This window comes from Palaemon carinicauda, chromosome 14 (assembly GCF_036898095.1).
Source record: "Palaemon carinicauda isolate YSFRI2023 chromosome 14, ASM3689809v2, whole genome shotgun sequence".
NCBI lineage: Eukaryota > Metazoa > Arthropoda > Malacostraca > Decapoda > Palaemonidae > Palaemon > Palaemon carinicauda.
The window spans coordinates 137,744,782-137,770,615 of NC_090738.1; the positions used below are offsets into that span (position 1 = coordinate 137,744,782).

At 38.0% G+C, this 25,834-nt stretch overlaps 1 long non-coding RNA gene across 4 annotated transcripts in view; it reads right to left on the bottom strand.

Annotated features, from left to right (window-relative positions):
* Positions 1 to 23,084, bottom strand: part of LOC137653803 (uncharacterized) — a 39,550-nt gene extending 16,466 nt beyond the window's left edge. For 2 of the 4 annotated variants that reach the window (XR_011046549.1, XR_011046547.1), the window contains exons 1-4: positions 23,000 to 23,084; positions 17,129 to 17,238; positions 11,904 to 12,013; positions 1,019 to 1,128 (exon numbers count right to left, since the gene is read on the bottom strand). This is a non-coding gene — a long non-coding RNA (uncharacterized lncRNA). Of the gene's footprint in view, positions 1 to 1,018; positions 1,129 to 11,903; positions 12,014 to 17,128; positions 17,239 to 22,836; positions 22,925 to 22,999 lie in introns of those variants that run through there. The other 2 variants (XR_011046550.1, XR_011046548.1) reach the window with 2 other exon arrangements.
* Between the last annotated feature and the right edge of the window lie 2,750 nt (positions 23,085 to 25,834).

A 25,834-nucleotide genomic window follows, 5' to 3' on the forward strand; every position in this document is an offset into this window, starting at 1 on the left:
CATGACGATAAAGTATCTGATTTACCTGTGATTCACATTACGTCACTCGCATAAAACATTATCTTACTGCTCTTCTGTTCTGGCTAGTGGTACAATGATGCACAGCACAATCCCTCCTCGTGAGCAACTACTTAAGTATAGCAGCCCACAATCAGTCTCAAAAGTATAAAATGAACTTAGAAAAGTGGCTTTCACATTTTAGTCAATCGATACCAAAGTTATTACGCCCAAGGCTCATTGACCATACAGAGAAGCATGGCAAAATAGTCAGCACTCACCCATTTCTTGTAGTGTATTCCTGTATAGCTATAAATTGAACAGTAATTATATAATACTTTAGCTTCCAGCCAAATACATGAACCATATATTTTCCCTACTCGGTATGTTGTGATTTATTAATTTTCAACCTAGATTATTAGGGGAAAACAGCTGTTCATAAGTTTCATACCCTCCCCCCATCATAATAATGAGGGGCTCCATTGAAAGTGGCGTGAAAATATATCATAAATTCATATGATTCACACCTCTCTCAACTGGTTTTAGTAATCATGCGACTCACTTTGCTAACAAATAAACATTATCTCAATGACCCAAGTTCTTTGCACACGGTATATGGATGTGCTGTGCTATCAAAATATAATTATCTATAATTTATATCATGTACCTCAAATGGCTCGGCTCCACTTTGGCTCGCTTGCACAGTATATTTCCCTGCACATTCTTTTTTTTTTACCATGAATGTTAGGGGACAACACCTGTAAATAAGGTTTTCTACTCCCTCTCTATAATTAAAATCATGGGGGATCCTAGTATAAGTGGAGTGAAACTAAATCATAATTACCTATGATTCACTTGTCCCTCAAATAAGTTTTAGCACCACCGTGAGTCACTTTCCTAAAAAATAGATATTATCCCACAGGTTCTCTGTTCTGGCAAGCATTACATGGTTATGCTGCACATTATATCCAGAGTCACTACTAAAGTACCATAAGTACTGTATGCATACAGTAATTATTACCTCAAATTTGTGAGGTAGATGGTTGAGGATCCTCTATAGATGGTGGGAGCATTGGGTCACGAAACAAGTTGGTAGCTTGAAGCAGGAAATGATGTAAACGCTCATACCTCCTGTGGTGGTAAAATAAAACACATTAGTATGATAGTTATGAAAAAACAAAATACATAAAATTCAAAATTCGTATAAAAATGAATTTTACCTGGTGGATAAAGACAAATAAATATTGAAGTAAACATTCCTTTTTGCATTCCACCACCGAGAATGTAATTTTTTACATCTCCCTAAGACCTCTCGATATTTTGGATAGGTGCACCTGTCTGCATCCATAAAATGTTTTGAATGATTAACATAGAATTGCACATATCCTCAAGAGGCAAGATCTGTATAGCTTTTCCATGAATCACTCTGGATTAAGCACCCCACCTTAATAAAATGTTTTATCAAGGGCACAAGTGAGTGTCCATTTTTTGGTTGATCAACCAAAGTTTTTTTGCTCTCCAGCTCTATGCCACCAAATACCCACACACCACACAAAGGTCTACCTTTTTTGTATTTGGACACTCCAAACTTCGATTCAGCTAGTTCATCGACTATGCCTCACCTAAAATAAGACCTGCAACTTCCTAAATTTATCAACGAAATATAACACACTCGTAATTGAAATGGCATACTAAACTTTCATTATATATAGCATGGATCGTCCACAACATAACTCCAGCTATCCTATCAAATCAACCAATTTATCTAAGTGAATTTTCTGGTTAACCTTCAATCAATGAACCATCTTATTCTACCAATCTTCACCATCTTACTTAACTAGTTTAACTATACTAAACCTTATCACACAATCTTTGACTCACTTAATACATCCAAGTGAATTTTCTGGTTAACCTTCAATCAATGAACCAGCTTATTCTATCAATCTTCACCATCTTAACTAGTTTAAATATGGATAACTTTATCACACACTCTTTGACTCGCTAACCTAATCTCGACTAGTTCATTGACAAGCTTATTCCATGTTGTTTTTTACTTACTGGGTATACTTTAACTAACCTATCCAAAACTATTAACTATTAACACAACAGCAATATGACTTTTGCCAATGATTAACCAATGTTACCTTAAATCAATGAAAAATCTATCCAACCTTATTCTTTAATATAATCCTGCCTTTTTCCCCCATTGGCTGCCCTATCCTGCCTTTATCCACCATTGGATGCCCTATCCTGCCTTCGTCCCTTGACCGACCAATCATTGTCTCATCAAATTAATGATCTTATATATCCTCAAATAACGAACTAAATACTGTTTTGACTAATATAATGTGTTTACATCACCAAAGAAGAGGTAGGGGTTGTATGAATCAGATTTTTACAGTTAGGCAGATATGCGAGAAATATTTAGCAAAAGGTAAGGAGGTTTATGTTGCGTTTATGGATCTGGAGAAAGCATATGATAGAGTTGATAGGGAAGCAATGTGGAATGTGATGAGGTTATATGGAGTTGGTGGAAGGTTGTTGCAAGCAGTGAAAAGTTTATACAAAGGTAGTAAAGCATGTGTTAGAATAGGAAATGAAGTGAGTGATTGGTTTCCGGTGAGAGTGGGGCTGAGACAGGGATGTGTGATGTCGCCGTGGTTGTTTAACTTGTATGTTGATGGAGTGGTGAGAGAGGTGAATGCTCGAGTGCTTGGACGAGGATTAAAACTGGTAGGCGAGAATGACCATGAATGGGAGGTAAATCAGTTGTTGTTTGCAGATGATACTGTAATGGTAGCAGACACAGAAGAGAATCTTGACCGACTAGTGACAGAATTTGGAAGGGTGTGTGAGAGAAGGAAGTTGAGAGTTAATGTGGGTAAGAGTAAGGTTATGAGATGTACGAGAAGGGAAGGTGGTGCAAGGTTGAATGTCATGTTGAATGGAGAGTTACTTGAGGAGGTGGATCAGTTTAAGTACTTGGGGTCTATTGTTGCAGCAAATGGTGGAGTGGAAGCAGATGTACGTCAGAGTGAATGAAGGTTGCAAAGTGTTGGGGGCAGTTAAGGGAGTAGTAAAAAATAGAGGGTTGGGCATGAATGTAAAGAGAGTTCTATATGAGAAAGTGATTGTACCAACTGTGATGAATGGATCGGAGTCGTGGGGAATGAAAGTGATGGAGAGACAGAAATTGAATGTGTTTGAGATGAAGTGTCTAAGGAGTATGGCTGGTGTATCTCGAGTAGATAGGGTTAGGAACGAAGTGGTGAGGGAGAGAACGGGTGTAAGAAATGAGTTAGCGGCTAGAGTGGATATGAATGTGTTGAGGTGGTTTGGCCATGTTGAGAGAATGGAAAATGGTTGTCTGCTAAAGAAAATGATGAATGCAAGAGTTGATGGGAGAAGTACAAGAGGAAGGCCAAGGTTTGGGTGAATGGATGGTCTGAAGAAAGCTCTGGGTGATAGGAGGTTAGATGTGAGAGAGGCAAGAGAGCGTGCTAGAAATAGGAATGAATGGCGAGCGATTGTGACGCAGTTCCAGTAGGCCCTGCTGCTTCCTCCGGTGCCTTAGATGACCGCGGAGGTAGCAGCAGTAGGGGAGTCAGCATTATGAAGCTTCATCTGTGGTGGAAATGTGGGAGGTTGGGCTGTGGCACCCTAGCAGTACCAGCTGAACTCGGTTGAGTCCCTGATTAGGCTGAAGGAACATAGAGAGTAGAGGTCCCCTTTTTGTTTTGTTTCATTGTTGGTGTCGGCTACCCCCCAAAATTGGGGGAAGTGCCTTGGTATATGGATATGGATCACCAAATCTTTAGAAAGCGTCAGCATGACTCGCACAACAGCAAGCTCCTATATTTTAGTTCCCCTTTGTATAAATCTAAGCCATGCACATGAGGTACACAGTGCTAAATAAGTCATGTTGGATTATTACTGGCATTCTAAAACCAACACCTCTACCATTTTTATACAAAGTAGACGGTATCCCACCATCCAATAAAAGACGAGAAATGCTAGCAAGAACTGAAAAAATACACAAATCAATGACCCCTTGCATCCATTCCACAATCAACACGAAGCAAGGCAAAGACTGAAAGACCACAAAAGCTTCGCAACAATGAACGGACTAGAACCTTTTCGGGCAGCTATTCACAGGCTACAAAAGCGGTGGGAAAACGACTGATGGCCATCCAATGAGGAGCTGCCTAGCCCAAACAAAGGGATGCCCAGTGAAACAACCCTCACCAGGAAGGACTGGGTAACCCTAAACATAGCAAGGGTAAAAGTGGGTAAAACTTGATATAACCGCCACAAATGGGAGTTGCCCATCATTTCATATGGCCTAGACTTGTGAAGAAGTAACAGGTTAACATCCAAATGTCACAAGGATTAATAGTCCTGAGTTCCCCACAGGAAGGTACAGGTGCTTGATCCCAGCAGGGTCTGGTCACTTGCCTCCGGTATATCAGAAGCACCTGTTACGCTATCTTTTAGGGGGCATGTCTGGAAGGTAAAGGAGAAGGTAGCTACCAGAAATAACCTCTTTGGCAAATTTGCTCATTCAAAATGGGAAATGAATCCTCAATCTTAAGACAAAAACCCCTGTGGCTCTCAACTACTTCACTGCAAAATACTGCTCACCAGTCTGGGAAAGGTCATGTCATCCCCATAAAGTTAACCCCAACCTCAATCAGGCATGTCACATAATTACTGGTGCCCTAAGACCGACACCCCTCCCAGTACCCAATAGATTGGCAAGCATTACACCACCAAATATCTGCTGAATAACCACTTCAAAGACCCAAAAATATAAACAAGAGAATGATGAAAAGCACCCATGCTATGATCACTGAATGGTTAGACAGATCGAAATCCTGCAAAAGCTTCATAACCACCACTAGCCTCGACAACACAGAGTTAACAACTTGCCATCTAGAATGCTGGAGAGAAACAGACCACAGCCCACCAGGCAAAGCCATACAGAGTCCATGTCAGTTTTTTTCCCCATGAACCAAATCTCTGTAGAAAGGATTGGGTTACTCTTAATCGAGTACGAGCTACAGTTGGAGGACTGCTAACAATCTTCATAAGAGGGGTCTCACCCCCTTTGCTGAGGCCCCGTATGGGCATCACATACAGACAATGGACCACATACTTCGTGGGTGTTGAAAGAAGCCAATCTGTACAAATTTGAAGCTCTATGAATGTAAACAGGCTGCTACGCAGTGGGTACAATGTTGGCGTGATAAGAAATGATGATGAATTGTTACACTAGGCTCATGCTCCAGTTAACCTTACAAAGATACACAAAATTAAGATTCTCTAAAAAGGAAAACTTTCCTTTGTTATATCTTTCAGACCTCTTCCTCCACTGATCAAAAGTAAAAGTGCACTTGACAAAAATAAACTATTATAACAAACCAAAGTAAGAGAAAGTTCCAACAGTGATGGTTTAAAATTAGGACCCTGGTAGCAACACATTCTGTAACCATGCAACCAAAGACAAAAGTGGCTTGGCTCAGGCAGGCAGGTAGGTGGCTCATCCTCACCTACCCATTGTTACTACTGTATCTAACGTTCCAAGTAGCGCATAAGAGGTCGTCATAATTGTAGGATAGAGTGGGGAATGTAATTACATAGTCAACAATATTTGGGTGGTTATTATGAGTATCATATGCGCACAATGCAAAAATCATTGTTTTCATTTATTAATTAAAAAACAACAAATCAAGTAAAATTCAGCTGGGGAAATATCTTGTAATTTCCCTCATTTATCATATTTTACTTATTTTCAGTGGTCCCATACCATAAAAAACTTGTTTTCCCACTGTTTCCTCTTAGCAACGTTAGCTTTAGAAGTGTTCTTTCATCTCAAAAAAATGAAGGTTCTTTTGATAACTGATCTTTTGAAACAGTGTAAATTGCATTTAATTAAGATTAATATTGCAGAATACTTATTTTTGCTTGCAGTTAACCTGATTTATCCCGTTCAAGTTGAAGATATAGCATTTATTGCTATTTAAATATTTTGTGATTCATAGTCTGTTTATATTAGATAATATACTGTAGTTTGTTAGAAGATAAGATACTAATTTACTTCTCTTATAAGTGAACCATATTATCGTGGATTCTCAGAGGGAAATGATGTTTTACAGGTGGGGATACCATAAAAAGGGAATTACACAGTGTACGAATGAGATGAGCATAAATCACACCAAACTCAGCTAGAAAAATACACGTATCAAGTGCGTTACAGGACACCTGGGATTAGGGTGAGGAAAACGGTGAAAGATGATTGTACGGTATCACATCTAAACACCACCACCTATCATAGCCTCAGGTGCTATTTCTCATGGATTGTAGTCTTCAACCGCTGTAAGTATTCCCTTTTGATAAATAATGTTGCTGTATCACTTGGTAAACATTAAACAGATCTTCTTATGTACATAACACAAGAGCTTCTTATATACATCACTTACTTTGATTAAATGCCAGTATAAATAGACTGTATTCTCCCTAAAGCACTTATTAGAAGTGGCAGCCAGAGAGTAAATGAAGATGACCTTATTATATATTTTGTTCCCCCACAAGCATTTTCAACAAACATATCAGCCATTAAGTAACTCCATAGGGTTTAAGAAATGGTTGTTACATAAAACTTTTGGAAGTTTCATTGGGTTCAAAAGGTCAGTTAGTAAATACATCAGATATGAAAAAGTCCTAAATCCATAGGACAATAACATAAGCATAATTATTCACCATTGATTTGTAAAGCCGCAAAAAAATTGAGACAACTATTCTTTGGTAAATATATGATACTTTAATTTATAGCTAAATACATGAACCATATATTTTTCCTAATTGTTTATTTTGTGATTTATCCACTTTGAAAATGAATATAGGGAGCAAACCACCTGTTTATAAGGTGTTCAAACCCTACTAGCCCAGCGGCATAGTAAGAAATATGAAACCAATTGTTCAAATTGTTCTAAAAGCACCAAAATTGGCACACATGTGGATTAATACATTCTGAACAATTTTGGATATGGAGGCATTCAAGATTCTCCCCGTAGCACATTTGGCGGCCATTTTTCAAAATGGCCGCTATTTACCATTAGCGTCATTGAATATGTACCATAATTTGTCTTTTTGTGGATGCTAAAGGTGATAAGTGTGCTAGAGGTGATAAGTATTGTACAATTACACATACTTCTGTGCTTACCAAATAATTTGGCTACCATTTCACAAGAAAATGAATTTTACTTTGCAGCGGCAGCGTTGGTGGCAGTGACGGCGGCTGCAGTAATAGTATAGTGTTGATAGTCATGGTGCTTGTAGTAGTAACTTGTGGTAACATGGTGGTGTTTTGTGTCTTTGCAGGTGAGGCAGCAGCAGCACCACCTGACATCAGAGACGCGTTGTTCCAGACTGCAGCCATGGCAAAGAAGTTCCAACTGGTCGATACTTTTGAGCAACGTACTCCCACAACACCTCCTGAGACAAACTGGAAGCTGTGTCTTGTATGTCAAGAGGAGACAACAGAGTCACTTGTCTGCCCAGTACTGTCTAAACGCCGAGACACTGGGAGTGGATACACGACAATGGCTGCAAACTTGGTCAAATTTGATGAACTCGGAGAACTGCCAAGAACTGTTCAGTTACAGAGACTAGATGAAGGACAAGGTGTTGAGGCGACAATGGTTGCCCACCAGGCCAAGTGGCATAAAACATGTATGCTCAAATACAATAACACAATGCTACGAAGAGCAGAGAAGAGACGCATCGCAAGCAGCTCAGCATTTGATAGTACTGACAATGTCCAGGCCAAGCGCGCCAGAACACACTCTTCAGAAGCCACTACCAGCGGCGGCACCTGCTTTTTCTGTGGAAAGTCTGGCACAGAGACCCTACATGAAGTAACAACCTTCCAGGTGGACACACGCGTACGGAAGTGTGCAGCGCAAGTTGGGGACAATGAACTCATAGCCAGGCTCAGCATGGGTGATATGGTGGCTCTGGAGGCCAAGTACCATTCCAAGTGTTTGTTGGCTCTTTACTATCGTGCAAAGACCACTGTAGAAGCCGAGCAGAAAACTGACCATGAAGGTGTAATGTCAAGAATCGTACTGGCTGAACTGGTCCTGTATATCGAGGAAACCCACCTAGAAGAGGGCACCACCCCAGTCTTCAGACTCGCAGAACTTGTAAAGCTATACACAACAAGAATGGAACAGCTCGGGGTTGTTTTGTGCCAGAAAGTTAATAGCACAAGGCTGAAAGAGCGCCTGTTAGCCCAGATACCAGGCCTGAGATCCCACAGCAAAGGCCGAGATGTTTTACTAGCGTTTGATGAAGACATTGGTGAAGCGCTAGGCAAAGCCTGCGAGCAAGACTGTGACACTGAGGCAATTCACCTTGCGCGTGCTGCACAGATAGTTCGTCGATATATGTTTGAAGACACTTACCAATTCCGTGGATCATTCCCGGGCGGCTGTCAGGAGGACTCTGTGCCAAACGTACTAGTTGCAATGGTAAATATGGTGCTGGATGGCCCCACCATCAAGAATCAAAGCCATTCCTCTTCAACACAAGCAGCTCTTTCCATTGCGCAGCTTCTCAAGTTCAACAGTGTCAAGCAAAGTCGGAAGCAGGGAGCAACCAAGACACAGGAGCCTCCAGCTGTCAGACACAGTACGTCTCAAGAAACTCCTCTTCCAACCTATGTTGGGCTGATGCTGTATGCTGAAACACGCAAGAGAGGACTTGTGGACAAGCTCTTCTCTCTGGGCCTAAGCATCTCATATGACAGAGTCCTACGTCTTTCTGCCCAGATGGGAAACAGCGTGTGTCAGCTGTACCGCATAGAGGAAGTGGTCTGCCCGCCTACCCTGCGTAGCAATGTGTTCACAACTGCGGCTGTGGACAACATTGACCACAACCCAAGTGCCACCACAGCCAAGAATTCATTCCATGGAACAGGAATCTCACTTTTTCAACACCCAACGTGTGCAGATGAGGGAGTGGATCGTAGCATTGCTCTCACTGGGCGTGATACTGGATCAAAGACGGTTGAGCCTCTACCAGAATATTACACGGATGTACGTCCTGTTGCTTCTTCTGTCAAAGGGCAAATGATCCCAGCTACTTCTGTGACCTCTCTTAGACGCCACAACTGTGAGCAGCACATAGAAGATGAGTATATGTGGCTGGAGAACACGAGAAGTGTTCTCAAAGATGATGTTGAGGCCTGTGAAAACACATCATGGGCTGCATACCATGCAAGGCACCAAGATCCAAAGCAACCAGTCATCACACCAACGTCCCTGCTTCCCTTGTTCCAGGAGAGTGCTCACACTGTGGCAATGATCAGACACTCTATTGATGTAGTCAGGAGTGCAGTTAAACATCTCAACCCAGGCCAAACTCCAGTTCTGACTTGCGACCAGCCACTATTCACTCTAGCAAAACAGATCCAGTGGAAGTGGCCAAACACATATGGAGAAGACCAACTGGTGGTGATGTTTGGGGGGTTGCATATTGAGATGACGGCACTGAAGACCCTGGGTGACTGGTTGCAGGGAAGTGGGTGGACCCAAGCACTGGTACAAGCAGAGATCACAACTGAAGGAATAGCAGACTCATTTCTTCGAGCAGCTCACGTCACACGCACCAGAAGAGCACACCAAGTCACAGCGGCTGCGTTGTATAATCTCCAACGGCGTGCCTATGACAAGTACAGCACCACCAATACAGAAGATGATGAGCACCCTGAAAGCTTCGAAGACTGGTGCAGTCAGAGAGAACAGAGTTATCCGCAGTTTCAGTACTGGTCAACAGTCTTGGCACTGGAGCTGTCCACTCTGATCTATGTGCGATCTCTGAGAGAAGCCAATTTTAGCATGTACGTGGATGCTCTGACAGAACTGGCTCCGTGGTTCTTCGCACTAGACCACACGAACTATGCCCGATGGATACCAGTGCATCTACGGGACATGGCAGAACTGGCAAACAAACATCCAGACGTCTTCACAGAGTTTAGCAAGGGACACTTCACAGTCCAGAAGACCAAGAGGATCTTTTCAGCAATCCCTCTTGACCAAGGACATGAGCAGAACAACGCGTATGTCAAGGGTGATGGAGGAGCCATCGGCCTCACAGACAATCCAACTGCACTGAGGCGCTGGATGGTTGCCGGACCGGAGGTTGCTAGAGTGATTGTGGAATTTGACGACTTCAATCTGCATCCCGTACTCTGTGTATTATTTTGACTAGCAATTTTGCCAGCAATTTGAAATAAAAAAGCAACTTGAGCAATTAAAGTGTGTTCCTGAAATCAGGTACTGGTTATTAGAGGTATTATGTCATTGAGTATTGAAATCTTCATCAAATGTCCACTTTTTCCACAAAATGGCGGCCAGTTTGGGGGCCATTTTTGAGAAGATTCATCTAAATATCTGTTAAACATTTATTGATGTTAATTCTGATGTAAAAAAAGGGAATTTTGGCCCATCTAGCACCAAACTAACACCACATAATGAAGTCTATGTAATGACGCTAATGTTAAATGGCGGCCATTTTGAACAATGGCCGCCATATCTTCCTAAGGGCTAATCTTGAATGCCTCCATATCCAAAAATGTTTAGAATATATTAATCTACATGTGTGCCAATTTTGGTGCTTTTAGACCAATTTGAACAATTGGTCTGCTATGCCGCTGTACTATACCCCATACAATAACAATCATATGGGATCCCTGTGGGAAACCAGAGTTTTGGAAAAAAAAAAAAATGATTTTCAGCAATAGGAATAATAAGAAATGTATAATAAACACAAGATAACGAGTTGCAAAATTATATGGTTCGTGTAAATGGCATGAAGGTAAAGTATCCAAATTACCTGTGATTCACATTACGTCACTCGCTTCACTCCCATAAACATTATCTTACTGCTCTTCTATTCTGGCAAGTGGTAAATGGATCCGCTACACAATCCATCCTCTTGAGTAACTACTAAAGTACTGCAGCCCACAAACAGTCTCAAAAGTATACAATGAACTTAGAAAAGTAAGCGGCTTTCACATTTTAGTCAATCGATACCCAAGTTATTATGCCCAAGGCTCATTGGCCATACAGAGAAGCATGGCAAAATAGTCAGCACTCAACCATTTCTTGTAGTGTATTCCTGTATAGCTATAAATTGAACAGTAAATATATAATACTTTACCTTCTAGCCAAATACATGAACCATATATTTTCCCTACTCATTATGTTGTGGTTTATTAATTTTTTTACCATGATTATTAGGGGAAAACAGCTGTTCACACCGTCTCCCCAATAATAATAATGAGGGGCTCCATTGTAAGTGCCGCAAAACTATAGCATAAATTCATATGATTCACATGTCCTTCAACTGGTTTTTTGTAATCTTGTGACTCACTTTGCTAACAAATAAACATTATCTCAATGACCCAAGTTCTTTGCACACGGTACATAGATGTGCTGTGCTATCAAAATATAATATTCTATAATTTATATCATGTACCTCAAATGGCTCTGCTCCACTTTGGCTCGCTTGCACAGTACATGAACCATATATTTTCCCTACTCATTCATTTTTTTTACCATGATTGTTAGGGGACAACACCTGTAAATAAGGTTTTCTACTCCCTATCTATAATTAAAATCATGGGGAACCCTAGTATAAGTGGAGTGAAACTAAATCATAATTACCTATGACTCATTTGTCCCTCAAATAGTTTTAGCACCACCGTGAGTCACTTTCCTAAAAAAATAAATCTTATCCCACAGCTTCTCTGTTCTGGCAAGCATTACATGGTTATGCTGCACATGATATCCAGAGTCACTACTAAAGTACCATAAGTACTGTAGGCATACAGTAATTCTTACCTCAAATTTATGAGGTAGATGGTTGAGGATCCTCTATAGATGGTGGGAGCACTGGGTCAGGATACAAAATGGTAGCTTGAGGCAGTAAATGATGTAAATGCTCGGACCTCCTGTGGTGGTAAAATAAACACACATTAGTATGATAGTTCATGAAAAAACAAAATACATAAAATTCAAAATTTGTATTAAAATTAATTTTACCTGGTGGATAAAGCATAAGATAAATATTGAACTAAATATTCCTTTTGCATTCCACCACCGAGAATGTAACTTTTGACATCTCCCTAAAACCTCTCTATGTTTTGGGTACCTGCACCTGTCTGTATCCATAAAACATTCTGAATGATTAACCCAGAGGTTCGTATATCCGTAAGTGGCAAGACCTTTATAGCTTTCCTATGAATCACTCTGGATTAAGCACCCGAACTTAATAAAATGTTTTATCAAGGGCACAAGTGAGTGTCCATTTTTTGGTTGATCAACCAAATTTTTTTTTGCTCTCCAGCTCTATGCCACCAAATACCCACACACCACACAAAGGTCTACCTTTTTTGTATTTGGACACTCCAAACTTGGATTCATCTAATTCATCGACTATGCCAGGTCCACCATTAGCCTGTAAGTTCTGGACAATAGTGCCATGCTGAAAGGTCCTTCAAAGAAAAATATTCACGATCAGGAGTTTTTGTTAGACTTGAACGTAGCCTTAAAAAAAAAAAAAATAAAGTGCCCTTAAATGTGGTTAAAAAAACTTGCATGCATGATGCTTTCTATTTCTTAGCAACCTTGACCGATTGATTACAAGCCCACAGATTCAATTGAGGTCTAAAGACATACGGATGTCCGCAGGTAGCGCATTGTACGGATGAAGGAATGGCTCGTCATGTGTAAAAACTCATATACCGGATCATTTTTTCCTAAAACATACTTATGTTACCTCCCACTCTATTAAATAACACCACGAGCATACGCTAGTCATGATGGAACCAAAGTAAAATAGGGGCGAGGATGGGAGAAGTTAAAGTACATTCAGGGACTTTAGCGGAAGTACAGTACTTATAAGCTCTTAATTAGTTAAAAAAACAAGCTGATAAATATGTCATTAAAAAACACTCAGTCCCCCAAGCAAATGAAACTAATGCATGTCTAATAACCCACCATTAGGTTCCCAAAGGTAAACAACTAACAGACTTGGATATAATACCCACATTTGAATCGGACGACACTTAGGTCACAGACCCCCAATAATCATACTGAGAAAAATTCCAAAGTAGCTAGCACACATCCATTTTTTATAGCAAATTCCAATTCTGCTGGAAAATCGAGTATAACGTATTAAGCAGGGGATAGTTTCAGTATCACATGAGCATCAATAGCTATATACTGAACTGAGCATTTTAAACAATCAATGACCAATATAAATGAAATTACACTAAATTTCGAAATAGATTGAATTCCCACATGGAAGACATTTTCTTCCAATGGTAGACATGGCAGAACTAATGCATTTTTAAAACATCGGGGAACTTACGCATAAATATCTAGCAGCTCTTAATCATAAAGCCAACTAATGATTACATCATACAAAAAACATAGATACCAAAAGCGAATGAAAAGCAATGCATGTGCAGTAACTCACAATCTCTCTCTCAAAAGTAAACAATTGAACAATACACAATTGTGACCAAGTCCCAATTACTTATAAAGAGAAATAGGCCAAAATAGCCAGCACCCGTCCATTTCCTATAGAAAATTCCAGTTTTGCTAGAAATAAGTATATATTAACAATTATTGCATTATATACTAGCAAGTTCTATACACGTGTTACTTTATATTCAAGTTATTATTTTCTTCAAGTTCAGAACAAATCATGCTTAAACAAGTAAAAAAATATACTACTTATAGGCAAATCTAATTTTGCCAAGTTATTTAACTATTACAGTATACAGTTGCCAAGTGTTAAGCTGTGAATTTTTGTTAGTTGTGCCTTAGGTAATGTTTTGATGAGCCAAACTGTATCACAAGCTATATTACAAAACTTATAATTCTACAGTAAAGGTTTGACAACTTTTTGAGTTATGTTCTAAACAGGAGTATGTCACGCGGTAGGTTAAGTTAGGATGTAATTCCATAATTTGATTTAATCTACAGCATTGTATGTGAAGTTGGAATACTGTATATCCTCAATTTAATTCTATCTACAACATTATAAGTCACATAGGTTAGGGGAGCATCTCAGTATGGCTAGGTAAGAGCCCGCATCCTAGGTTAGGTTAAGGTTAGTACACATTTCTAGATAAGTGTTAAGGTATGGAGAGGCAGTAAATCTTGTTTGAACATACCAGACAGCCCCATATTTAGTTTATATAATAGGCAGCATTTTGTAGTAATGCTTTAAAACGGTTGCCTTTAATCATAGGTCAGGACCATGATTTTGGTTTTAGTCTATATCATTGTAGGCTACATTATGAAAGGTCTTTTCAGTAGGCACCCACCTAACCTTATTCAATTTGCATTTTCTTAGGTCTTGCTAGTTGGCAGAAGAGTTCAGGTTAGCTAGGTCAGGATCTGGTCCCTAGGGTAAGACATCCCTATCGTTCTGTGTATTCATATATTATATTATTTTGCAATATTAGGGAATGAAAGTTAAATTTTGATGTACATATATTATGACAAAACTTATGGACAACCCCCATTCATGATTAGTGCATTACAGTACATTCAGGATGTGCTCAACCATGCCCTAAAACTACGACTTTCTAACTGGGCCCTCCATTATCTGGGAGCTGATATGTATAAGCCTTACTGGGTGGTTTAGGCATACTTAAAAGATGAGATTCCTGCTTTGATTTTTATAAAAGGATCTAATACACTAAACAGTACACTTATAAAACAAACAAAAACCTAGAACAATTAGGTGTACACAATCACCCAAACTATCAGAATTCTCAGAATTGAAAATATAAATTACAGCACACCATTGATAATATTTGACCACCTACATAGTTTAAATGGGTATCAGCCAGAAAAAAATAGATTATTGGGGCACATCATCCGTTCATGAGTTTTCTAACACCACCCACCATATAATAACAATTAAGGGGGACTTTGGGGAAATCGGGATTTTGAATGGAGAAACCCCAGAAAAGAGTGATTTGCACCTATAGTAATGATCAGAACTGCATAATAAACACAAAATAACCAGGTGAAAAATATATGGATCGTTTAAGTGGTAAGAAGTATGGTCATTGTTCATGATTCACATTACGACCGGCAAGTGGTTTTTACTGGGACCTGGCTCACTTTGCTCGCAAATAAAGATTGTCTCACTGGTCCTTTGTTCTGGCAAGCGGTAAATGGATGTGCTACACACGCTATCTCCATGGGTTACTATTCAAATATCATAATTACCTATAATCTATATCATATCCCTCAAATGGTTTTGGTTCCATTGTGGCTTGCTTCGGTCGCAAATATACATTATCTCACTGCTCCTAGGCTCTGGCAAGGGGTACATGGATGAGCTGTGCACATTAATCATGTGGGTCATCATTTAGGGGGTATTTTTTTACTTTCATATGAGCAACAATAGCAATTTACTGAACAGAAACAGTTTTAAACAATGTCCGAAATAGACTTCTTCCAGCAGTAATCATGGTGAAACCTAATCCGGATGGGAAAAAATTGCTCTTGTAACTTAAGCATAAATATTTGGAAGTGGGAACCAGGGGTTTGTGTGGGGGAAAGTTTATAGGCAAATCGATAATCGTTAACTAATCTTTTCCCCTTTACACATTATTTTCAGGGATGCATAATAAATCCAAAAAAAATTTCACAAAATATTGGCATCCTTTTACCCTGAAATATGTATTACACTTTTGTTTACATCTGGGTCTGTGATCTGGGAAGGGGGTCTGGGGGCTTTCTCCCAGCTAGGACTGTGACCTGGGCAGGTTTGTGATCTGGTAAGAAGGGTCTTGGGGACCTGCACCCACCTAGGTCTGTGACCTGGTAAGAAGGGTCTTGGGGACCTGCACCCACCTAGGTCTGTGACCTGGGAAGGTGGTCAGGGGGCTTGCCACTGCTTATGTCTGTGACCTGGGAATTATTAGGTTAGGTTAGGTGGGTTTGTTAGGTTCAGCAGTCGTTTACGAATCTCTAAAGTGTTAATTAATCACGTTTGCCCTGTTTTCGTTCCCCCCCAAAGTCCCAGGTTCCTACCTGTGTCCGTTGGTAAAGGGGAGGGATAATGGCACAACTATTTATTTGCGGTAGAAATAAAGGTCAAATTCATTGAAACCGCATTATTTACTGTACGAAAAGTGGTTTTATCAATTGGAAATGTGGTTCTGTGTTGTTCTATAATTTTACCCGAGATTTAGTCATACTTCAGTATCCTTGCAGTCACAATTTTGTTTTATAATTCGAATTAAAAATATATTTTCACTACCAGGGGGAAAAACATTATTGAAAAATCTTCTAAAACGGAGGCCTCTAAATTGTTTTCAAATTCTATGGCATATTAACTCTAATAATCATTCCACATAAGACTTGGCCTTAGGCAGAACATGGGATTTGGACCTACGAAGTTCTGCCACTGGTAAAATGCCTCGGCCATTGACTCCCGGCTCAAAATGGAGTAGGCCAACCAACACTGCAAAATTAAATATCTACCCATTTCTTATTCAAAAATAACTCTAATGATACATTAATATACCCGACCTGGTATATAAGTTAATGGTACCAACCTCTGGAGAAACATAAGATGTTTAACACTGCTGAAAATGTCGGAAACGTGTCTTCCTTCAACTACTACCGTCAGTGAAATGGAACACCTGACTGCAGAACAATACATTTTCCAGGAATATTGGAATGTTGAAAAATGTTCTTTCATTTTTAATTGAATCATCCTTTGTGTTTTTCTCTCAAATACTTTGATATATAGTTAGAATAAAAAATACTGTACTAAATGCATACCTAACTCCGCTGATTTTACGATAAAAAAGCAGGAAATGACATGTTATAAGTGGAGTGAAACTAAATCATAATTACCTATGATTCACTTGTCCCTCAAATAAGTTTTTGTACCACCGTGAGTCACTTTGCTAAAAAATAAAGATTACACACAGCTCTGTTCTGGCAAGCATTACATGGTTATGCTGCACAGGATATCCAGAGTCACTACTAAAGTATCATAAGTACTGTAGTCATACAGCAATCATTACCTCAAATTTATGAGGTAGATGGTTGAGGATCCTCTATAGATGGTGGGAGCACTGGGTCAGGATACAAAATGGTAGCTTGAGGCAGTAAATGATGTAAATGCTCGGACCTCCTGTGGTGGTAAAATAAACACATTAGTATGATAGTTCATGGAAAAACAAAATACATAAAATTCAAAATTTGTATTAAAATGAATTTTACCTGGTGGATAAAGCATAAGATAAATATTGAACTAAATATTCCTTTTGCATTCCACCACCGAGAATGTAACTTTTGACATCTCCCTAAAACCTCTCTATGTTTTGGGTACCTGCACCTGTCTGTATCCATAAAATGTTCTGAATGATTAACACAGGTTCGTATATCCGTAAGTGGCAACACCTTTATAGCTTTCCTATGAATCACTCTGGATTAAGCACCCCAACTTAATAAAACGTTTTATCAAGGGCACAAGTGAGTATCCATTTTTTGGAAGTTTTTTGCTCTCCAGCTCTATGCCACCAAATACACACACCACACAAAGGTCTACCCTTTTTGTATTTGGACACTCCAAACTTGGATTCATCCAATTCACCAACTATGCCAGGCCCTCCAATTGCCAGTAAATTCTGGACAATAGTGCCATGCTGAAAGGTCCTTTAAAGGAAAATATTCACAATCAGGAGTTGTCACCCTTGAACGTAGGCTTTAAAAAAAAAAAAAATGCCCTTAAATGTGGTTAAAAAACCTGCATGCATGATGCTTTCTCTTTCTTAGCAACCTTGACCGATTGATTACAAGCCCACAGATTCAATTGAGGTCTAAAGACATACGGATGTCCGCAGGTAGCGCATTATATGGATGAAGAGATGACTCCAGATTTGTGTAAAAACTCTTATACCAGGTCATATATTTCCTAAAACATACTTATGTTACCTCCCACTCTATTAAATAACACCACGAGCATACGCTAGTCATGATGGAACTAAAGAAAAATGGGGGTGACGATAGGGGAAGTACAAGTACATTCGGGGACTTGAGCATAAGTACTGTACAGTACTTATAAGCTCTTAATTGGTTAAAAAACAAGCTGATAAATATGTCATTAAAAAAACACACAGTTCCCCAAGCAATTGAAACTAACAAACGTCTAATAACCCACCATTAGGTTTCGGAAGGTAAACAACTGACAAGACTTGGAAATAATATCCACATTTGAATCGGACGACACTTAGATCACAGACCCCCAATAATCATACTGAGAAAAATGCCAAAGTAGCTAGCACACATCCATTTTTTATAGCAAATTCCAGTTCTGCTGGAAAATCGAGTATAACGTATTAACCAGGGGATAGTTTCACTATCACACGAGCAACAATAGCTATATACTGAACTGAGTATTTTAAACAATCAATGACAAAAATAAATTAAATTACACTAAATTTCGAAATAGATTGAATTCCCACACGGAGGACATTTTCTCCCAACGGTAGACATGGTGGAACTGATTCGGATGGGAAAAAATGGCTTTGTAAAACAACATCGGGAAATTTACGCATAAATATTTAGCAGCTCTTAATTCAATCATAAAGCAAGCTAAGGATTACTTTATGCAAAAAAACAAAGCTACCAAAAACGACTGAAAAGCAATGCTTGTGCAGTAACAATCAGTCTCTCAAAAGTGAACAATTGAGTAATACACAAGTAATTATGACCCGGTCCCAATTACCTATATGGAGAAATATGCCAAAATAGCCAGCATCCGTCCATTTCCCATAGAAAATTCCAGTTTTGCTAGAAATAAGTACAGTATATATTACCAATTAATGCATTATATACTAGCAAGTTCTATACACGTGTTGCTTTATATTCAAGTTATTATTCTCTTTCTGCTTCAAGTTCAGAACAAATTATGCTTAAACAAGTAAAAAAATATACTACTTATAGGCAAATCTAATTTTGCCAAGTTATTTAACTATTACAGTATACAGTTGCCAAGTGTTATGCTGTGAATTTTTGTTAGTTGTGCCTTAGGTGAAATTTTGATGAGCCAAACTGTATCACAAGCTATATTACAAAGCTTAAAACTCTACATTAAAGGTTTGACAACTTTTCGAGTTATGTTCTAAACAGGAATATGTCACGCGGTAGGTTAAGTTAGGATGTAATTCCATAATTTGATTTAATCTACAGCATTGTATGTGAAGTTGGAATACTGTATATCCTCAATTTAATTCTATCTACAACATTATAAGTCACATAGGTTAGGGGGGCGTCTCAGTATGGCTAGGTAAGGAGACCACATCCTAGGTTAGGTTAAGATTAGTACACATTTCTAGATAGGCATTAAGGTAGGGATAGGCAGTAAATCTTGTTTGAATATACCAGGCAGCCCCATATTTACTTTATATAATAGGAAGCATTTTGTAGTAATGCTTTAAAAGGGTTGTCTTAAATCTTATGTCTGGACTGTAATTTTGGTTGTAGTCTACAACGTTGTATGCTACATTATGAAAGGTCTTTTCAGTAGGCACCCACCTAACCTTATTCAATTTGCATTTTCTAATGTCTTGCTAGTTGGGAGAAGATTTCAGGTTAGCTAGGTCAGGATCTGGTCCCTAGGCTAAGACATCCCTATCGTTCTGTGTATTCATATATTATATTGTAGATTTTTTTTTTTTGCAATATTGGGGAACGAAAGTTGAATTTTGATGTAAATATTAGGACAAAATTTATGGACATCACACTTTCTTGATTAGTGCATTACAGTACATTTCAAGATGGGCTCAACCGTACACAAAAAGCTCAACCGTACACAAAAAGCTCAACCGTACACAAAAATCCCGACTTCCCAACTGGGCCGTCCATTATCTGGGAGCTGATATGTATAATTAAGCCTTACTGGGGGGTTTAGGCCCACCTAAAAGATGAGATTCCTGCTCTGCTTTTTATAAAAAGGATGTAATACACTAAACAAAGCACTTAAAGAGTAAACCAACCTAGAACAATTAGGTGTACACAATCACCCAAACTACCAGATTTCTCAAAATTAAAAATATAAATCATTGCACACCATAAATAATATTTGAACCCCTACATAGTTTAAATGGGTATCAGCAAGAAAAAAACTTATCTAGGCCTACAGGTAGGCATTCTTCTAATAGTTGAGTCATATGATAAAAGGGTAAATATATACTTTACAATTTTAAACGAATACATGAACCAAATATTCTTATAGAAAATTAAAGTATGTAACAACCAATAAATTTTAGAAAATGTAAAAATATCTTGTTGATTTTTACCAATTATAGGTACCATACACTTGTGATTTGATATAGAAAAAACACTGAAAAAGCTTTACTAATAAAGGAATGTAGTTTCATATAGAAAAACTCCTGTTTGCGTTTTTTTTTTTTTTCTTTTTAAGAAAATGACCTTCATTTCCATCGCAAATAAATAGTTAATAGGATGTACCGTAATATATCCTACGGTAACGGAGCACCCAATGTGAACCGAGGGATTTGGGTGGGGAAAATTTACTGGTGAATCGATAATGGTTTACTATAGTCAAACCATTCTGTCGTGGCCGTTGAGAAGAGCTCATTTCCAAAAGGTATCGTGTTCGAGTGTAAACACTTGGTTCATTTTCATTTGAAGGAATCACTCTTTAAAGACAAGTCGAAAACCTTTGAAAACAAAGATAAAGCCAGATTAAGAGATTAGGCACCCCATTTTCCTTACCCTTTCTTTACAACTGTACTAAATCATCTAAATAAAATCAGCTTTACTATACTTCCTTGATTATCGTTTTTTCTGCTGGCACACTGCAATATATATGGAGATATTTCAAATAATTTTATTGTGCTGCCTTTGTCAGATACTTATCTTTCATAACTGATATCTCCAAACTTATGGTGGTCGGGTCACATCTGTCAATCAATGGTCATCCAGCTTATAAGATTAGGATTTCTTAAAGGAAGTCAATTTAATCTTTGTTGTATCTCACCCCCCTCCCCTCTCTCTCTCTCTCTCTCTCTCTCTCTCTCTCTCTCTCTCTCTCTCTCTCTCTCTCTCTCTCTTTCTGGAACATTTGTGTCTTCAGAAGTACGGATACATGCTTTGGTGACATCAGTAAAAGGGCCGCGATTCATCTTTTCTTTTGTGAAATACTTGTACACACTATGTACTATTTCCCTTGCATTGGGGCAGAGAACACGGTTTGGAGATGTTTCCATGCTTTATGTTTACTAGATAATGCAGTCACTGCCTCAAACACTAAATTTTATTTATACCCCAAGACCAACCATTCAAGGGATTAGATATGGCTCGCTGATATTTGCTACATAAATTTACCCTTGAGACCTCCAAGGACAGATCAATCGGATTTAAAACTTACCATCTGTCCGAGTCATATTAAGACGGTAAGATAAAAATGACAAATATCCTGGGATTATGATTTTGGGGGACATGTACTTGGTTGTAATTATCCTTATAGAAATGAATACCATACACTGTTGAAATATGCCAAAAAACCGGTAAAAATCCAGTAATAGATGTTGTCAGGCAATTACCGTCTTATAAACGGAAATATTGACGTTAAATAGTGATATTATGATCATCAACCCATAATAAGATAACAGGGTAGGGTAAAAATTACACTCTCCCATATTTTACTGAATTACGGCTAAGAACAGTATATTTTTATGGATAATGTTCTATTAAAATTACGCTTATTTACCTGTGTACCTAATGAAATATATACTGTATGCTCGACAAGAATAACAGGAGAGAGAGAGAGAGAGAGAGAGAGAGAGAGAGAGAGAGAGAGAGAGAGAGAGCAGATTCACTTGTCTTAATCCAGTGAGATTAGTGAAAAAGGTGGGGATGCACCCTAGGCATACCCTGAGGAATATTATCTGTCATTAACGGTAGCATTAGTCTCACTCAGTTTGTATGGCTCGTCTCTAACCGCAGTGTTCATTTTTCCTTAAAGTGGTCGAAATATTTTGACATGGGTACGCTGTACAGGGGAACAGAAACCGTCTCAGCGGCCACGACAGAATGGTTTTACTATAGTCTTTTTTTCCTTTATGCATTATTCTCTGGGATGCATAATAAATCCAAAATAAAATTTCAAAATATTGGCATTCTATTACCCTGAAATGTGTATTTCCCTTTTGTTTACATCTAGGTCTGTAACCTGGGAAGGAGGGTCTAGGGGCTGTTACCAGCTAGGTCTGTGACCTAGGCAGGTTTGCGATCTGGTAAGAGGGGTAAGAGGGGTCAGAGGGGTCTGAGGGACCTGGCCCCCCCCCTTAGGTCTGTGACCTGGGAATTATTAGGTTAGGTTTGTTAGGTTCTGCAGCCGTTTACGAATCAAGAAAGTGTTAAATAATCGCATTTTTCCTGTTTTCGTTCCCCCAAAGTCTCAGGTTCCTACCTGTGTCTGTTGGTAAAGGGGAGGGATAATAGGAGAACGGTTTATTTGCGTAGAAATTAAGGTAGAATTCGTTGAAAGCACAATATTCACTGTAGGAAAAGTTGTTTAAACTATTAGAAATGTAGTTCCGTGTTGTTCTATAATTTTACCAGAGTATGCTTACAGTCACAACTCCTTTTATAATTCGAAATAAAATTATATTTTCACTCAGAAGAGGAAAAACATATTGCAAAAACTTCTATGGCCTATTAAATCTAATATTCATTACACATAAATAGGATTTGGACCTACGAAGTTCTGCCACTGGTAAAATGCCTTGGCCATTGACTCCCGGCTCCAAATGGAGTAGGCCAACCAACACTGCAACATTAAATATCTACCCATTTCTTATTCAAAAATAACTCTAATGATACATTAATATACCCGACCTGGTAAGTAAATTAACGGTACCAACCTCTGGAGAAACGTAAGATGTTTAACTGCTGGAAATATCAGAAACGTGTCTTCCTTCAACTGCTACCGTCAATGTAATGAGTCATGACCAGTGTTGCCAGATGGGTTAGTATAAAAATCCCCAAAACTCATAAAATATCCCCAAAACAACCTAAAAATCCCCATTTCCACAAATATGTTCTCTTCTGTCTTGATCACGCAGGCTTTACTAAAATAGAAATTACTCAATATACTTCATATAAGCGTAAGCAAATTAATTGCAACAATATTAAAGTTTACTCGTCTTTTTTTTCTTCATAGAAATTTGAACAGAATATCCCCATCAGACACCCAAAATCCCAAACTCTAGGGATAAATCTCCATACCTGGCAAAGTAGCCCAATTATAGTAACTTGGCCATCATTAAATTGGTACTAAAAACTATTGATATTATATATTATAGAAATAGATAAGTAGGGCGGAGATCGAGATCAATCAACTAAGCTTTTGTAGAAGAGTATGATATCGAAAAATTTACATAATTTTTATTCAAAAATAAAGCCGTATATTTTTTTGCAAAATTAAATACTAGTTGAATGACATTTAACAAAATTAAGATTAGCAAAATAAGAGATTTGTTGTTAATTCAACATAATCATAAGAGGATTCAATTAACTAAGTTTAATATAGTATATTTACATTGGTGATTGTATTGTTTTAGAATTTGTTCAATTAATGGAAAAAAAAGTTTTTACAACAAAGGTTCAGTTAGCAAACGTGTTTATGGTGACTCTTCCTCCGATGAAGTTAGTTCTGTCACAAAAGATTTAATGAATTAGCTAATACAGACGTCATTTATCATGTCTTCCTTTATAATGTTATCAGTATGCTTAATAGCCTTGACCCAATTTTCCTTGCAAATCGGAAACAAAGTCGTTTTGGATATGTTGGTCGCATCTGTGACACGTTTGATTGTTTGGTCAATTACAAATTAACAGTTTCCTTATCCTTTTCCCACTTTAAAAAAAAAAAAAAGCTGATAGACATTGTATGCAGGGTTAAAATATGTACCATAATAATGGTACATGTACTCTTCAGGGCTTGCGTACCATGTACAATAATGCCAGTACTCAGCAGGCAATGAAACTATGAGTGAAGAATCTGACCTGGGTTAATACCTGCACATTAACTGATTTAGCGTGTCAGTTAATCTTGTTTTTGACTCTACAACGATGGTTTAAACTGTCTGTGAACCATTGAAATTTGAAATAGAATAATCGATCTACATTTCCACTTTGAAATTATTATAAAAGAAATTGCATTTGTAAAGGCCATTTAAACAATTTATTGGCGCCGCGGTTTATTTCTTCCAGAGTAGCCAGGAATATCGGAATGTAGAAAAATGGTTTTCTTCTTTATTGAATCATAATCTAATTGCATCTCTCCCTTCAATACTTTGATATATAGTTAAAATAAAAAATACTGTACTAGATGCATACTTAACTCCGCTGATTTTACGATAAAAAGCAGGAAATGCCATGAACTACTTTTCTGACTTCCCCCCCCCCCCCACGAACTAATTTTCGGATTTTCACTCAGCAAACACACACACACACACACACACACACACACACACACACACACACACACATATATATATATATATATATATATATATATATATATATATATATATATATATATATATATAGAGAGAGAGAGAGAGAGAGAGAGAGAGAGAGAGAGAGAGAGAGAGAGAGAGAGACTTGCTCATTATCATATAGGGGAGTTTCAGATTTTAATAAAATTTTGTCAATCATACCAACGTCGAAATTGATATAACGCCTCTAACGCTTATCTTCTTGTACTGTTTTGTCTTTTCTTCCACATTATGTTTAATACTTCTTTTTTCTTTTCTATATTTGTTTCACTAAATAAAAATAATCCTACTATTTTCTTTGGGTCTTCGTCGTATGGTTGTTGTAGCTCAAGTACTTCATTCCTTTCTTTTCTATATTCCTGGAAAAATAACAAAAAAATGTATCAAATCTTCCTCCTCATTTTCACAAAAAATACAGTTTACATTCCCTCCGTTGTGTCTATTTACAATATTTAGTTTTAACGTATTAGTTCTTGCTCTAAAAAATATCACTGAAGCAAATGTATTGTCATAAATTAACTCTTCATTAATTTCTTTCTTCCACGTTCTATATATTTCTAAGCTCACTTTACTTTCTATTTCTTCTTTCCACTTTTCAGTATCCCACTTTCTGGTTTCCGTTTTTATTTCTGCCTTGTTCATTCTTCTTATTTGTCTTATGCCTAAACTTAATTCTTCCAAATACTTTGCAGGTTGTTTCCACCATCTTCCTTCTTTTTCTTGAATATCCTGGATAATTATTTTCAGTATTTCCTTCTTTCCACTCAGGGTACGATTTAAGTACTGCAGCTTCCCATCCATCACCCTTGCTTTCATAGAAGATGCACCTATCTCCCCTATTATAGCAGTATTAGCTGTGCTTTTAGTGGCGCCTAAAATCTTCCTATATACCCCATTCTCTATTCTTTGTAGTTTCTCTATTTCAGTTTCTGTTAGATTTATAACATTTGTTCCATACAAAATAGATGGTAAAGCAATACTTTTCCAGAACGTTTTTCCTATCATCACTTTATTGCAACTTTTCTCTATAACTGAATATGTTAGATTAGCTCATTTTTGTGCCTTTTCTATCATTACCCTTTTCTGAGTTTTAAATATATTCCTACTATTGTCTAGCTTTATTCCTAAGTATGTCAAACTTTCTACTACTTTGATTCCCTCTATGTTATCTGGCTTTTCTTTCATATTGTAAATCAT